Below are 13,172 nucleotides of genomic sequence, written 5' to 3' on the forward strand. Positions count from 1 at the left end.
ACAATATATGTTGCATGAATAATGTGAACCTGAACCTACAAACACGTTGCTGTGATTACGCCATGTACCATGTTTGCTTACATGCAGTATATGTAAAACAAGGAACATCACAATTCCTTATAGAGTTTTCGTGCCTTCCAAGCTTCTAATTAAGGACTGTAGACCAGCTCCAGGCAGACAGCATTGAGTAGGCTGCTGGTCACGTGATCAGGCCCTGCCACACAATTGATCCGCCCACCACCTATTTAATCAGTCCTCCTCAGGTGTCCTCATCGCCGACGTCCTCAACAAAGGACGTACAAAGACACGGACCTCACCTGTTTGTGTGTGTTTGGGCCTGATAGAGTCAAGAGCCTGATCCTCTTTCCTGCATTTCAGCTACAAACTAATCGCTACTACTGCTAATCACCAAAATTCATCATCATGTGTCTCTTCCCTCCACAGCACATCCCACTCTCACTAGGGTTTGAATGGCAAAGTGCTCTGGGCAGACCCGGCAAGCTACCCTGGCAGACCTCATCAATATTGCCCTTTCTCCCATCCAACACCAACGGACCAAATGCACACGTCCTCTCCTGTTGATCATTGCTCACTCAGCAGTCACTCACACTGCAGAGATCGCTGACCTTATCTCATACAGCAACCTTGATGTCCTATTCATCAATGAAACATGGTTTACCTCATCCTCCTACAAGCTTTCCACATCCTCCTACCCCAAGGCTACTGCATCCAACATGCCAACCGGCCAGAAAGGGCAGAAGGCGCAGTGGCAATCATCCACAGGAGCGATTGGCAGTACTCCATCATTTCCTCTCCCGGAACAAGCTCATTTGAATCACTCACCTGCGGGTACCCTCTATCGCATAAGGAATCCATCACCTTCCACCTCATCTACAGACCCCCTCAGAGGAGGGTCTCTTTCATAAACAGACATCTCCAACCTACTCTCCTCCGCCAAATTAGCACATTCAAATAATGTCTTTCTCAGTGATTTTAACGTACCTGAGTCACAGGCTGACAACCACACTCGAAGCATGCTTTTTGCACTGACCGCTTCCATGGTCTTCAGGCAAACTGTGCTCTCCTCCACACACAACAAAGGCAACACCCTAGACTTGTCTTCACATCATCCCCCTGCATCACCTGTCCAGACTCTATCCCACTTGACTGGTCTGACCGCACTGCCATCCCATTATTAGTCACCCACTCAACTACGGCTCAGAAAGGTTAGGCTTAACGCCCCCTCACTCAACGCCGCTCATTCAAAGTTTCCTGGTCAATGAGCTCGAAGCAAACTTTGCATACTTCCCCACCACAGGAAATGCTTGGGCCTCCTGTAATTATTCAACAACTCAGCTATGAAACTGGTGGGCACTCATGCCCCCCTAAATCCAGCCGGGCTAAGAACACATCATCTGCCCCATGCTACACCCCTGAGTTAGCCTCCAGCAAATGCTCAAGTAGAGCCCTCGAAAAATCGTGGCACAAAAACCATAACTCTGGAGAGCTCACCAACCTCAAATCTCTGCACGCAAACCATAGAATTCTGATTACTGTTAGGAAAGATTTCTCTGAATGCAACTTTCCCTCCATATTATGGATCCCCCCCAAACCTTTTGCTTTTGTTTGGCTATCCTAACCAGACTTTTTCCAGTGGAGCACAGCCTTAAGCTGCACTCCCCTGGGCTTTTTCTCACTTGTTATGGGTAAACTGACACAGCCTTCAGGCTGTCAGTACTGGGAAACTATGTTTCCCGTAGTCATTTACTTTGTTGTCATTTCTTGGTAACTTTTTATCAGTGCGCAAAGTACATTGCTGTACCGTGCACTTGGGTCCTTTTGTTTTATGGCCCTAGACACCCAGGAATTTTTGAAGAATGTAAAAGTGTGCATAGGACAAACCCGTGGCAGCAGTTTACCATAATGATAAGTTTACTACTTTTTAGCGAACCATACCGTGTTTACTGCAGATGGCTCATGACTGTGGCTAATGCGGAAAATGGCCGTGCCACAAAGTGTTTTGTTCTGTCCTTTGACCATCTTGTCCCTTGGCCTTTGCCCAGGTCGAGCCGATCTGGGACTTGCTTATTTGGGCATGCACCCTCCCGCAAAAACTGCATCTTTCGCAGGCTCCTGCATGTCATGTTTGCTAGTGCCCAGGAAGAGGGTTGGGACTGTCTGGTCCCAATCCACACTACTAGTGCCAGGATGTCTGGTGTGCATGACTACATGAGGACCACCCTGGACCATGATTGGACCATGGCTAGTGTGCATGCAAGGGAGCAGATCTTCTATTGGTTGTCCAGATTCGAACAAGCATCGAACTTTGGATAAGAGAAGGGACCCTGCATCCATTCCAGGTCAATCCACAGTATTTCATCTTCAACTACAGTAGGAGCCAAGTATCCAGTGAGCTGAAGCAGACCCAAGTACCCGCGACGAGCTGGAAGGTATGGCACCCTGAGCCTGCTGTTGTCCCGTCAGACCCCTGCTTTATTCTCAATCTTAAAGGGCCTGCAAGGGTGCTTTGACCCATTTGAGTAGTGGGAACAATTACTCTTGGTGTCTCCTGATTTTCCACCAAAAGAGCCTTCTCAGAAGTGTTCCTGGGCCATCTTTGTCCCGGGACATCACATAGGAGTGCTGCTATTTTGAGTTGGGACTCAAAACTTTGGTAATCCCTAGCGTATAGTTAGCAACACTATCTGCCAAATTTCATAGACCTAGCTCCTCTGGGTCACGAACAAGGAGAGTGCATCATGTCGCAAGCCGGTGTGGTCCCTGTGTCTCTGCTTTGTAGTGACGGTCACAGTGGGTGACTTTCCCTTCTTCTCTGCTCTGCCCTGAGACCTGCTGCACTGGAATTTACTTCTTCCTCCCTTTGTTGGGCGGAGTTATGGCTACTGTCCCTTCACAGACTACTTTCCCATTCCGCTGCACCTGTGAGCCGGATCCAAGAGCAAAGGTGGAATTTACAACCTCCGACGACCTCGACTAAACTGGCATAGTTTGGTCTGGATTGGATGAAGGGGTGGTGAGCACTTGCATAACCTAACGGTGGCCCTTGGTTTATCCATTTGTTTTTATGCAGAAGAGCTCCTTGGGATCCTCTCTTTGATTGTGATAGCCAGCGCTTCATGGCCTGTTCTGAAAGTTGTAAACTGCTCTGTCCGTGAGGGCAGATCCTTCCCTGGCGATTGGATCTTCTTCTACCCCCTTCAGGACCCTAACCTAACTGTCCCAGCATCTTGAAAAGGTACTGTCTTCGCTTTACACTCAACTGTGTGTTTTTATGCACTACTGTACATTGAGCACAAAGCTCCCCACTTGGGCTGGACTGCATAAGTTAGGGTTTCCATCCTGAAGACTACCCCCCTTCTGTTGCAGGTTGTGAATGTTTTACCCCATTTACCACATTAGGCTACAGTGGTTGTAAATATGTTACATAGTGATATGCTTGTATGGTAACTGTCGCATTATTTGTTTGGTTATTCATGTTGTTTTATTAGGACAAAAATTAATGTATATTTGTTTTTTATATACACCTAAGAGTATTCTGTGGTATCTTTACTGTGTGTGCTCATTGTGGGCTTCTGATCACTCTCACCCCTCCTGAGACTTAGTCTTGGCTGACTGCCAAGTTACCGTGATTGGTCTGGCATTGTCCAGAAAGTTCCCTGTTTCACCAAACTAGGGTGGTCTCCTAAACTTCTGTCCACCAGGCAAGAGTTTAAAAATCCATTCTAACAATTACAGAGGCCAAAGCTGCTTACTACTCCACCACCATTGCAGCATCCTCTAAAAGGAGGAAAACCCTCTTTGAAATAGTAAAGCATTGTAGCAAACCCTCACCCGACCCGAGGTATCAGCAACTCAAGAAAAATGCAACAGAAACAACACATTTTTAATTGAAAAAATAGACAAAATCTAAGAGACCATTGAATCATCCTCTCACAGCATTAGTATCACCTGCACCACGGCATGCACACTGCCCCTCTGGACTAAATTCTCTCCTAATTTACCCCTGGATCTCCTAAAATTGCCTCCTTGAAACCTCAAAGGTTTGCCTCCCTCAAGCCTACTTCTACTTTGACGAGATAATTCCAGCCTCCAACATTAAACAATTGACAGGCCCGGCACTCAGTTAGCTCCTCAGCATCATCAATGCCTCTCTTGCAGAAGGATCATTCCCTGACAATCTCAAGACTGGTCTCAAATGACCGCTATTGAAAAAAAACAACCCTAGATCCAGACAACCTGGCCAACTACAGGCCCATTACGAACCTCCCGTTTATTGGCAAAATCTTGGAAAAAGTAATTGCTCCACAACTACTCTCCTGAATCGAAGCACTCCACCTCCTAAATGCCTATCAGTCAGGGTTCCACCAAAAGTGTAGCACTTGGTGGATGATACTCTCAAAATCATGGATAAGGGCTACTCATGCCTCCTCATCCTCCTTGACCTCTCGGCTGCATTCAACACCCTCGACCACCGCATTCTTCTCTCCCTCCTTGCTGACAGAATGGGATTTTCTGGCAATGTCCTGAATTGGTTTACCTCCTACCTCTCAGGCAGACACCAGGCTATCCAGGTGAACATGTTGCTTTCTGACTGATTCCAGACCTCCTGTTGAGTCCCCCAAGGCTCCATCCTCTCAACAATCCTTTTTAACCTTTACATGGACCATCTGGGCACTCTCCTCAAAGATCCTAATATAGCCATCCACCAAAATGCAGGCAATACTCAGTTGTAGATGAGAGTAAATCGCAAGCAGGACATCATTCATTTCCTCGATTACATAGCCATCATCCAGTCCGGGATGTCGACTGCTTACCTCAAACTAAACCTATCCACAACTGAATCCATCCTCATCGGTCCATACACTAAAAAAACAATTTGTCCAACAATGACTCAATGATATGCACCTTGAAGGATTTGATCCACAACTCTCAGACTCAGCAAAATCCTTAGGCTTCACCATTGAAAGCACATAGCCAAGAAGGCCCAAATAGCTTGGCTCATAATCTCTACACTTCGAAAAATCAAACCCTTCATCCCACTGCAGGAATTTCAACCATAGTGCAGGCCCTTGTGGTCTTGCACATCGATGGGGGAAATGCTCTCCGGACAGGGCTCCCAGCTGCTCACTTGGCTGCAGCATGTCTTATTACAGGAGCATGGAAATTTGACTGAATTACCCCCATCCTTCGCAAAATACATTGTCTTCCACTGTAAGCCAGGATACTGTTCAAGACTGCAGGTAACATCTAAAAAGCAGTCACGAGTAGCACACCACTGTACCTGGCGGCTAAGCTCCACATATCTGGTGGCACACTCTCCTCTTGCTGCAAATCAACCAACCGGCTTGAATCACAAAGGGAGGACCCGCAAACAACCGTTCTCTTGTCATGCACCCACCCTCTGGAAATTGATCCCGGTGTTGGCTCGGAAAGCCCCCACAATTCTCCAATTTCTCAAATCTCGAAAAACATGGCTCTTTCAACAACACCTGATGATCAAGGACTAATTCCAATGGACGCACATACGTCACACAGACCTCACAGTACCGTGCTACTGTTAAAAGATGCCAGCCCAAATGCTGGCTACCCACACTCTGTACAGAGCTCTAGTGCTCTCGAGCCAGGCCCATGCTTACATAATAAAATATATATTTTTTAAAAACGAAATATAGTGTAATATTTGTAACACTATCACATAAGGAACATCGAGCATGAAAACATTAGACGTGCAGAATTTAGCAATTGAGGACATGAACACATGCCCAGCCCATCCTTGACTTATGTTAGCACATGGCTATCGTTGTTGACCTCCCCTGAGCCAATCAGAATGTTCAGAGCAGTCAACAACTACTGGCATTGACTGCATTCTGAACATTGTGTCTTCAGAAGCAAAAAGGGAAACAATAATGCAATTTCCAGCCAAGATTTATTTCAACAAGACACTTTCTCTCTGGGGGGATCTTTTTTGTTGCAACATGCTGTTTAACACACAAACGAGAAAGCTAAAACATTGCTTTCAATTTCTTACAGATAAACCATTTACTTTTACATGACACCTACTGCATGATCATGTGAAACATGTTCCAGCTCAACCGAGTTGCAATTAAAACACATAATTTATGAAGAGAAGCATTTCATTTAAATACTACAAAATAAAAACACATTTACTTTACTAATGCAGTTTATCTGTTCACTTTACTCACGATTCAAGTACATTTTTTTACTTCAACATCAAAATGCAAAAACATGTATTTCTTCTGCCCATGTGCTAATAGTCTCCATACTTCAGGAGCGATCTTTATTGCTTGGGATAATGACTCTTCCCCAACGTATGGGTATAAGAATCCCTCCCTCAGTTTACAAGGCTATACTACATTACTAACTGGAGTAGTTTTATATGTTAGCAGACAATAACAGGCCCTGATGAAGCTCTATAAGTGAAACACTTGTAGGCAAGACTATAACATAGATCAAGTATTCAGATCACAGCTATATTAGCTGCTTAGCAAGGACATGAATCAATAATGTATTGTAAATCAGAATGTATACATTTTTTCAAATATTTATTGTTTGAGCACGTTTATGCACACTACAAGCACTTAGGGAAACAAGATAAATGATTGACAATACAATTTGCCTGGCATAACTGGGTATAGATGCTTATCTTGTGACCCATGCTGCTCTATTAATACCGGATGAACAGATAAAAGATTATTCAAGTACATTCCAGCAAAGGAAATCTTCAGCAATTATGTTAGCACCAGAGCCTGTCCTATCTATGTGTACCCCCTCTTTTTTTTCTAACAGTGCAGGATTTAGCTTCAGCTCCAAGCCAGAGGTGAACCACCCACTTTTTCTCCAAAAAGTGTCAGATTTACTGCGCTGTAATGGCAGAACATTTGCCAAATGTTATTATTTAGCAGTGTGGGGAAAAACAGCGGTAATACGTTGGGGGTAATTGAATTACAGCCACTTTTTTAAACAGTGCTTAACTTGTAATGAGGCCCCATTGTCTTTACTGCAAACACTTTGAAGATTGCTGAATCTCCAAAGTTCAGCCCCATACAAAGCTGATGACAACTCACTACTATATTGCTGTAAGACTTGGAACATTTCAAAATACCTCTGCAGCTCTTCATTGGGGCAAGTTCACTTTTCCTTATTTGAGCTTTCCACTTACCCATCTGGGCAAAACATATACCAAGATAGTTGTAAACCAGAACTCTTTCAATTGACGTGCCAGTGATGGATAGAGGGAAAGCTCTAGGGACATTTCCCTAGTAAAGGACCATGCATTTAGTTTCATCGATATTGATAATCACGTCTTTTTGGTGCAGAATTTGAACAAGTGATCAAGTTGCTCTTTTAGTCCTTTGGAGGTGCCTGAAAGAAGGACTGCATCATCTGCAAATAACAACAACCCTAGTTTAGATACAGCAATCCTTGGGGCATCGGCTTCTAGATGGGCCGATTTATCCTCCTCTCTCCTGACTTCCACTTATGAACTCCTCTGTCTGGGTGACCTTAACATCCACCTTGATTCTTCATTCATGGCCTCCACTCTCTTCTGTGACCTCTGCACCTCTCTCTCCCACTCTATTCTACCCTCTGGTCCTACCCACTCCGCTGGGCACACTCTTGATGACTTCATCCACACTGATCTCTTGCTCTCTACCCCTCTCTATACCCCTCTCTCCTGGTCTGACCACTCCCTCCTCTCCTCCCACCTGGCACCTTTCAGCCCTCTGACCAAACCTCACACAGCTTTGCCAGCCTTGTTTGCAGACATCTGTCCAATGAAACGAGTGTCAGTTGCTGCATTCACTTCCACCTTCATCTCCGCTCCTCCTTCCACTACCGACTCAACTATTGACTCTGCTCTCAACAATCTCAATCTCGCTATCACTAATACTCTCGATATTCTTGCCCCTGTCATGAGGATCCATCTGAAACCTGTCACCAACCACAACACTTGGTATGATTTTGTTCTTGCAGCCCTGAAACGCAAGTGTAGAGCTGCTGAACGGAAGTGGCAGACCTCGAGCTCATCCTCTGATAAACTGGCCTGTCGCCTCCTCCAAAGGCAATGTCATCTCTCCCTTCGCTCCAAACCGAGGTCTTGCACCAAGGCCTGCATCTCTGGAGCTTCTAACAACACGGCTGAACTCTTTAAAATCTGCAAGGAACTAGACAATCCAGTTGCAGTCTCCACCTCGCCTCTTCCCTCCCAGGCAATCAGCACTGCACTGAACACCCACTTTACTGCTAAAACTCAGGACATCCTGAGCTCTCTCTCTTCCTACCCCCCTCCTCCCATCCTCCTGCCACCCTCAGCCCCTTCCCCTCCCTCACCCACTTTTTCGTCCTTCTCTCCTATCACTCTGGGCAAGCTTACTAGAGTTGTCCTCTCTATGAAGGTCTCCTCCAAACAGGTCTCTCTCTGTTCTTCCAGAACTATCAAGGACAACATCGGCACCCTTGCCCCAGTACTCGCTTATTTATGTAATCACTCTCCTTCCTCTGGGTCTTTCCTCTCTTCCCTCAAGCACTCCCTTATGCACCCCCTCCTGAAAAAATCTTCTGCCAACCCCTCAAATCTGCCTAACTACTGCCCCATCTCTATCACTCCATTCCTTGGGAAGCTTCTGGAGAAGTTGGTCTTCCCCCAACTGACCCAGCATACTGAGCTTGGTGGTTGCCTGTACGACCATCAATCTGGATTCCGAGCATCCAGAGGTACAAAAACTACTCTCCTGAATGCCAGTAAAGGATTGCTCAGATCTCTTGACTCCAACTCACCCATTGTTCTCATTCTACTCAATCCCTCCCCTGCTTTTGACATGGTCAATCACTCCATCCTCATAAAGCGGGTCTATGATACCCGTGGTATGTCGGAGCGGGCACTGGACTGGCTGACCTTCCTCACTGACCGTCCCTCCCAGGTTACCCTGGGTTCTTTCTCCCCACCCACTTCTATCTACATCTGTGCCATTCCCCAGAGCTCTATCCTTTTGCCTTGGCACTTTAACATGTATCTCTCCCATCTTGCTCACCTTATCTTCACTTTCACCGCACACTTCTAGTGTTATACAGATGATGCCCAACGCCTCTTCAGACTACCCTCTGCCTCTCTTTCCACTTCCTCTGTCATTCCTGATTGCATGCTCGCCATCCAGTCTAGGTGCACACCAATGATCTCTGTCTCAATGCCAGCAAGACTGAGATTCTGCTTATCATGACTCCTGTTCCCTCTTTTCTCCCTTCACTCTGGCCACCCTCTATGGGCTCTCTCCATCCCCTTCCTCTGAAACTAGAAACCTGGGAGTTATCTTCGACTTCTCTCTCTCTTTCATTCCTCACATCTTGTTCAAAACCAAGAAGGCCCATTTCCAACTCTACCTGCTCAGAGGCATCCTCCATTTCCTCACTTTTTCCCATAAGCTTAATGTCTCCAGAGGTTCGGTACTCTTAAGGCTGGACTGTTGTAACAGCCTCTTCCTCAGTCTATCTTCTTCTTCTCTCTGCCCCCTCAAGCTAATCAAAAATAAGGCTGCAAGACGTATCCTTGACCTGAAGCCTGGGGACCGTATCTCTCCAGCCCTACAATCTCTCCACTGGGTCCCAGTTGCTGCAAGGATCAAATTTAAATCCCCCTGCATCATGCATAAGGGTGTCTGGGGCCGGGGACCATGTTACCTGCAACTTGCTCTCAGCAAATACTCTCCTTCCAGATCCCTCCGATCCTCCAGCTCCAACTCATGAATGGAGGATAGCACAGGGGAAAGGCACTGGTCTTGGAAGCAAGACCACGCAGAGCAAAAGAGGTTTGAATCCCGGATCCGTACTTAGAAACCAAACTTGGATATGGTATTAGGCGTGTCATAAAAAAACTATTAAATACATAAATATAACTGCCTGCTTGTCAAGTGCTTTCTCTAAGCTGAGAGTCGGTGGCCGTTCTCTTTCCTTGGCTGGCTCCCTCCTCTGGAACAGCCTCCCCTTTCTCTTGAGCCGAATCTCCTCGAGTTCTGCAAGCACCTCAAGACATTCCTCTTCTCCTCCTCCTTCCCTCTCTCTCTCTCATGCTAAACACCCGCAGTCGCAGTGGCCTGGGCACTTGTGTCTTCTGGGTCCTGGCTTTCTGCCCAATCGCCTGCAGCATCCACCCTCTTCCTGCACTTGCCTTCGGGCACCAACTGGCCTGTGATGTCTTAGAGGCCTGCACTTATTGTATTGACTGGTGACCCCTCTTCGACCAAGTGGCCACTGCCTTGCACTTACCCTTTGCCTTTGCAACTGGCTATCTGGCGCTTCCCCCCTTTTGCATAACCTCCAGAACATACCCCCTCCCCTAGCCCTTCTCTCTCTCTCTCAACTTACACGCTCTGATGAGGCTCAACAAGGCTGAAAACCGTGTCTGGGGTTGCTGTTGGTACTCTTGCTCAAAGGAAGTTTGCCTGGCATTTTGGTGCTGAACTGTCCTTGTTGGACGGGACAAAGACTGATATGCAAATGGATATTCCTCCTTTGTGAAAAATACATTGAGCTAAAAGCGATGGCTGCAGACTCTCAAAGTGGGAAAGAAAACACAGACCATGTTTTCATGCCATTTTCTTTTTAGAGAGGGGCACCTACTACCTTTCTTGTATTTTGCACGCTCCGAATGTTCACATGGCCTAGTCGGACTGCTATTGTATCTTGCTCATCACTGTTATATAATTCCATTGACTTGCTGTTCCCTTGTTCCCTTCCCTTTGCCCTGTAGGCGCTTTGAAACACAATTTATTGATGCATAAGTGCCTTACCAAATAAAATAAATAAATAAATAGATTGAAGGTTAAGTCGACAACATCAATAATATAAAGTAAAAACAAATAAAGGGGCTAGGACACCTCCTTGCTGGACACCCCCACTGGAAATATCTGAGTCGTCTCACCCCCAGGTCGCAATCTTACCAGAGCAGTGTTGTTAGCATCTACACGTTTGATAGCATTTAGGTTACTGGTAGGGACCTTAAGCTTACAAAAGGCCCCCAGAGTCAATCTCTGGGCACAGAGTCAAATGCTATCCTGAGATACACAGCACAAACATAAAGCAGTCTGCTCATTAGCACAGAGGGTTTTGTATGATCACATGGAGGTTGAATGCTTGAGTTATAGTGCCTACCCCATTTTGAAATCCCAGCCTTGGAGTAAGAAAAAACACAGTTAGTTAAAACACAAATGATAAATCTGTTACAAAGGACTTTTTCCTTATATCTTAGCCGTGCTCCCCTACGAGATGTTACTCGCTTTGAACAGGTGGACATTGCCAGAATTGCCTTCCCCTCCTTTAGGCCATGACCAGCACAATTCAGCCATGCACCTTTTTCAGAGCTCCCACCTTCGATTTTAAATCACTGCTCTTACAGAGCTATCAACGGAGCTGGCAACTCGCAGGTGTAAACCCGCAACAAAAAAAAAACAACCCTGAGGCCACGAAGAAAGACCAGTGAGAATGGCCAGCTGAGAAAACAGGTCAATACCTAAACGTCAACTCAAAAGTATGATGCAGTGTAGCTGAGTGATGCAAATAAGATGAAATGATTGTCTTTCGAACTAATCACACATTACTGTGTCACCATTATTTGAGCAAAAACACTTACCTATGTTAGTAAAACCCTGTTATATAACTGTAAATTAAAGGGAACATCACGTGTTTCTAATTCTAAGGGAAATGTCCCCAATGTGGTGGGTTGAAAGAGCATTTTGTCATTGAATGAGATGGGCGGAGTTATGTAAATTATGCTAATTTTTGGAGTGCATGCCATGGCAGTGTGAGCAACACCCTTGAGCCCACAGTGAAAAGTGGGCATCTATAGCTTTAAGTTTTTATAGCATTAATATTGGGTTTAGGAGCTCTTCTTTCCCAGACTGCCCAAATGTTTGGACCGTCCAATGTCTTTTGTGGAAAAAAGAATAAGGCCATTATCCAATGGTCAAAGTGGGTGGGAGAGGTTGGGAGAGGAACTCCTCTACTTTGTTTTATTACGTTTTAAAGCTCCTATACTTATATTTTAAAAAGAAAATGTTCCGGAATGGTTTCGTTTTAAAATAAAATTGTAAAAAGAAGTAGAAACTTGCACGTTGAGTGCACTGCACTGAACGTTTGCTTAAACAGCAGGGACATGTGCTTGGGGGTTTGTGTGGCGACCCGCCGACGGGCACCAGGGCGGGTCGCACAGGATACCGGGATCATGCGGGGTACAATAGAGCTGTGCTAAAGCAGCAGGTGGACAGCAGGGGGCACCCTGCAGAATCTAGATCACCGGATTCAGACACCATACGCTTGGGGGCCCCCAGCAGACACCAGCCTCGGCTCTCGGGCTACCCAGACCGGGGCTGTTACACGCTAGGACAAAGACAAAAGACCATGGCCCTCATTACAAGTCAGGCGTTAAGGGTTTACCGGCGCCGTTAACCCTTAACGCCTGATTCACACTTTAACGCCTGCTTTTTGCAGGCGTTAAAGTCCAAGGCGCTAAGCGACCTTGGTGCTAATTACGGCACCGTAATTTACGTAATTAGCCGTAATTAGTGCCTTCCCCATCCCCATTATGCCCTATGGGGCAAAAATGGGAACGGGGAAGGGCAAATGGTGAATGGGGAATTACCGCCCCACTCACCTTGGAATGGGGCGGTAATTCCGCCATCCACCATGGCGGAATCCGGCATGGACCATGGTACTAATAGCACCATGGTCCACCGCCTGAGTTGTAATGAGGGCCCATGCAAGTTAGAGTTGTCACTTCCTGGGGCTCTGCTGCAGTGCCCCTCACATGCCAGCAGAGCCCCTTTTATTGAGACACATCAAGACGAGATCATGACTCGTTTTCTTAAAGGGGTAACGCTCCCAAAGTTAAATGGACAAAACACAACAGTTTGTATTGTGTGTGGGAAGGGGCGTGGTGACGGGGTTTGTGGGGAGCGGGGGCACACAAGTAGGAAACACAGTTCCACCACTTCTTTTCGTAGATTTCGACCACTGCTGTCGTCAAAGCAAATCTCACTGGAGAGTTTCTTGGGGCAGAATGGCATTTAGCTATGTCTAAAGCAAGGCGTGGCAGCACCAGCTGCGGGACTCGTGGCATCGTGGAGTGCTCTGCCCACAGG

Source organism: Ambystoma mexicanum, chromosome 2q, assembly GCF_040938575.1.
Source record: "Ambystoma mexicanum isolate Mex_15411 chromosome 2q, UKY_AmexF1_1, whole genome shotgun sequence".
In the NCBI taxonomy this organism is placed as follows: domain Eukaryota; kingdom Metazoa; phylum Chordata; class Amphibia; order Caudata; family Ambystomatidae; genus Ambystoma; species Ambystoma mexicanum.